Genomic DNA, 4520 nt, shown 5'->3' on the forward strand with positions numbered 1-4520 from the left:
CGAAGCAGCCAACCTTCCTGCTGCAGACAGGGGCTGTTCCCTTGGGTTTCTTTCACCTTGCTCTCGGATAAATTTGGTTGTATGCTGCAGTTGCCTGCGATGACTACAAGGTGGCGCTGCTTTCAGGTAAGAGCACAAATATGCAGAAAATGTTGGGGACTTTTGCCACATTTATCGGTGGTGGGTCTCGCACATTTTTTCCAGGGGAGAGATATTGACCTGAAACACTTTTTACTGCAGAGATGCTGCAGTTCTAAAGGCTGGTCGGGCAGAAGGGCTTAGCCGTTTCATTGCCTGCCCCCCTGCAGCCCATTTATTACCAGCAGTTGTGAGTGGTGACTGCTGTTTGTAAAATATAAAAATTTCAGGACATAGAAAGTCGCAGACGGGGCTTTTGGGATGCCTGCCTATGTCTTTGTTTATTATTTATCTAATAGCTGAGTAATCTGGTCAAGATATTTCTCTTTTTTTTAACATATTGCGTTAGAATAGCTACAGCTTGCTTAATGTATAAATATTAGCACTGCGTTGGCCGGGAATCAAACCCGGGTCAACTGCTTGGAAGGCAGCTATGCTCACCACTATACCACCAACGCTCCATGGCATATGTTTTTTTTAAACTCTAGACATCACAACCCTGAGTTCAATGACTATATTGCACCAGTATCAGAGGTATTTTTGGTTTACAGACCAACATGAAAATCAGGAAAAAAGTTCTTGCAACTGCTAAGGAACTGGAGATTGAAACCAATGCAAAAGCTGCGCAGAAAAGGAGAAAGGGAAAGCAGCAGTTCAAATCATTGAAATAAGCATATATTGGCAGCAAGGGAAAAACAGCAGGGTAGAGAAAGAAAACAGCTCCACGAAATTCACAGGAGATTGATAATAGCAGGACAAAAAAAGGGAATAATAACGTTCCAAGCAGGCTCAGAAAGAAGTGCGAGGGTCCCATCTTTCTTTAATGGTCATAACTGTGCATCATTTCCTTTGAAGTGTAGGGTTGATTCTCTGACCATCTGTCTCCCTGACTTTGAGCAGAGACCGATAGTTGAGCAGTCTCTTCCCACAAAAAGCTGGCACAAGCCTGCTGTTTTCCGCTCTGGCAGCGTGGAAACGAGAGAGTGGTCCTCACAAGAAAAAAAATCAATCCATGCTAGCAGAGGATGGTTTCGATCCATCGACCTCTGGGTTATGGGCCCAGCACGCTTCTGCTGCACCACTCTGCTTCCTGTTCAAAATGCTGTGGTTATGCAGATCAGGAGCCTTCAGAGGAGTGGCATGGGATCGCTGGAGCTATTCTGGCAGGGCTCTCACCTCATTTGCCTAAGAATGTCACAAGGCATGCTGGGTGCAGAAAATCTTCGCCTTCCCCTCTCACAGTCAGTCATAGGGGAAAGTCAAGGCCCTCTCAGTCACTAGCCATGTCACGCCTTTGTCAAGACAGAAGCACCCCCACCCGCTCCTTCTCTGTGATCCTGCGCTACCATGCTCAGGTTTTGGCCTTACCTGGGAGCCATAGGTGCACCCGGTGAGGGCTGAGCCTTTGGGAGCGTTCGGGACGTGAGTGGACTTAGGACTGGAAGTTCTGTCCATTCGAAGCAGCCAACCTTCCTGCTGCAGACAGGGGCTGTTCCCTTGGGTTTCTTTCACCTTGCTCTCGGATAAATTTGGTTGTATGCTGCAGTTGCCTGCGATGACTACAAGGCGGCGCTGCTTTCAGGTAAGAGCACAAATATGCAGAAAATGTTGGGGACTTTTGCCACATTTATTGGTGGTGGGTCTCGCACATTTTTTCCAGGGGAGAGATATTGACCTGAAACACTTTTTACTGCAGAGATGCTGCAGTTCTAAAGGCTGGTCGGGCAGAAGGGCTTAGCCGTTTCATTGCCTGCCCCCCTGCAGCCCATTTATTACCAGCAGTTGTGAGTGGTGACTGCTGTTTGTAAAATATAAAAATTTCAGGACATAGAAAGTCGCAGACGGAGCTTTTGGGATGCCTGCCTATGTCTTTGTTTATTATTTATCTAATAGCTGAGTAATCTGGTCAAGATATTTCTCTTTTTTTTAACATATTGCGTTAGAATAGCTACAGCTTGCTTAATGTATAAATATTAGCACTGCGTTGGCCGGGAATCGAACCGGGGTCAACTGCTTGGAAGGCAGCTATGCTCACCACTATACCACCAACGCTCCGTGGCATATGTTTTTTTTAAACTCTAGACATCACAACCCTGAGTTCAATGACTGTATTGCACCAGTATCAGAGGTATTTTTGGTTTACAGACCAACATGAAAATCAGGAAAAAAGTTCTTGCAACTGCTAAGGAACTGGAGATTGAAACCAATGCAAAAGCTGCGCAGAAAAGGAGAAACGGAAAGCAGCAGTTCAAATCATTGAAATAAGCATATATTGGCAGCAAGGGAAAAACAGCAGGGTAGAGAAAGAAAACAGCTCCACGAAATTCACAGGAGATTGATAATAGCAGGACAAAAAAAGGGAATAATAACGTTCCAAGCAGGCTCAGAAAGAAGTGCGAGGGTCCCATCTTTCGTTAATGGTCATAACTGTGCATTATTTCCTTTGAAGTGTAGGGTTGATTGTCTGACCATCTGTCTCCCTGACTTTGAGCAGAGACCGATAGTTGAGCAGTCTCTTCCCACAAAAAGCTGGCACAAGCCTGCTGTTTCCCGCTCTGGCAGCGTGGAAATGAGAGAGTGGTCCTCACAAGAAAAAAAATCAATCCATGCTAGCAGAGGATGGTTTCGATCCATCGACCTCTGGGTTATGGGCCCAGCACACTTCCGCTGCGCCACTCTGCTTCCTGTTCAAAATGCTGTGGTTATGCAGATCAGGAGCCTTCAGAGGAGTGGCATGGGATCGCTGGAGCTATTCTGGCAGGGCTCTCACCTCATTTGCCTAAGAATGTCACAAGGCATGCTGGGTGCAGAAAATCTTCGCCTTCCCCTCTCACAGTCAGTCATAGGGGAAAGTCAAGGCCCTCTCAGTCACTAGCCATGTCACGCCTTTGTCAAGACAGAAGCACCCCCACCCGCTCCTTCTCTGTGATCCTGCGCTACCATGCTCAGGTTTTGGCCTTACCTGGGAGCCAGAGGTGCACCCGGTGAGGGCTTGCCCGGTATGAGCGTTTGGGAGCGTTCGGGACGTGAGTGGACTTAGGACTGGAAGTTCTGTCCATTCAAAGCAGCCAACCTTCCTGCTGCAGACAGGGGCTGTTCCCTTAGGTTTCTTTCACCTTGCTCTCCGATAAATTTGGTTGTATGCTGCAGTTGCCTGCGATGACTACAAGGTGGCGCTGCTTTCAGGTAAGAGCACAAATATGCAGAAAATGTTGGGGACTTTTACCACATTTATCGGTGGTGGGTCTCGCACATTTTTTCCAGGGGAGAGATATTGACCTGAAACACTTTTTACTGCAGAGATGCTGCAGTTCTAAAGGCTGGTCGGGCAGAAGGGCTTAGCCGTTTCATTGCCTGCCCCTCTGCAGCCCATTTATTATCAGCAGTTGTGAGTGGTGACTGCTGTTTGTAAAATATAAAAATTTCAGGACATAGAAAGTCGCAGACAGAGCTTTTGGGATGCCTGCCTATGTCTTTGTTTATTATTTATCTAATAGCTGAGTAATCTGGTCAAGATATTTCTCTTTTTTTTAACATATTGCGTAAGAATAGCTACAGCTTGCTTAATGTATAAATATTAGCACTGCGTTGGCCGGGAATCGAACCCGGGTAAACTGCTTGGAAGGCAGCTATGCTCACCACTATACCACCAACGCTCCGTGGCATATGTTTTTTTTAAACTCTAGACATCACAACCCTGAGTTCAATGACTATATTGCACCAGTATCAGAGGTATTTTTGGTTTACAGACCAACATGAAAATCAGGAAAAAAGTTCTTGCAACTGCTAAGGAACTGGAGATTGAAACCAATGCAAAAGCTGCGCAGAAAAGGAGAAAGGGAAAGCAGCAGTTCAAATCATTGAAATAAGCATATATTGGCAGCAAGGGAAAAACAGCAGGGTAGAGAAAGAAAACAGCTCCACGAAATTCACAGGAGATTGATAATAGCAGGACAAAAAAAGGGAATAACAACGTTCCAAGCAGGCTCAGAAAGAAGTGCGAGGGTCCCATCTTTCGTTAATGGTCCTAACTGTGCATCATTTCCTTTGAAGTGTAGGGTTGATTCTCTGACCATCTGTCTCCCTGACTTTGAGCAGAGACCGATAGTTGAGCAGTCTCTTCCCACAAAAAGCTGGCACAAGCCTGCTTTTTTCCGCTCTGGCAGCGTGGAAACGAGAGAGTGGTCCTCACAAGAAAAAAAATCAATCCATGCTAGCAGAGGATGGTTTCAATCCATCGAGCTCTGGGTTATGGGCCCAGCACGCTTCCGCTGCGCCACTCTGCTTCCTGCTCAAAATGCTGTGGTTATGCAGATCAGGAGCCTTCAGAGGAGTAGCATAGGATCGCTGGAGCTATTCTGGCAGGGCTCTCACCTCATTTG

The 4520-nt window shown here is 46.4% G+C and overlaps 2 non-coding genes across 2 annotated transcripts; both read right to left on the bottom strand.

Annotated features, from left to right (window-relative positions):
• Positions 1–524: 524 nt before the first annotated feature.
• TRNAG-UCC (transfer RNA glycine (anticodon UCC)) lies at positions 525–596 on the bottom strand. The gene has a single exon. It is a non-coding gene; the product is annotated as a tRNA-Gly (tRNA).
• A 3126-nt stretch (positions 597–3722) lies between these two features.
• TRNAG-UCC (transfer RNA glycine (anticodon UCC)) lies at positions 3723–3794 on the bottom strand. The gene has a single exon. It is a non-coding gene; the product is annotated as a tRNA-Gly (tRNA).
• Between the last annotated feature and the right edge of the window lie 726 nt (positions 3795–4520).

Source organism: Pleurodeles waltl, unplaced genomic scaffold, assembly GCF_031143425.1.
Source record: "Pleurodeles waltl isolate 20211129_DDA unplaced genomic scaffold, aPleWal1.hap1.20221129 scaffold_69, whole genome shotgun sequence".
Classification (NCBI taxonomy): Eukaryota; Metazoa; Chordata; class Amphibia; order Caudata; family Salamandridae; genus Pleurodeles; species Pleurodeles waltl.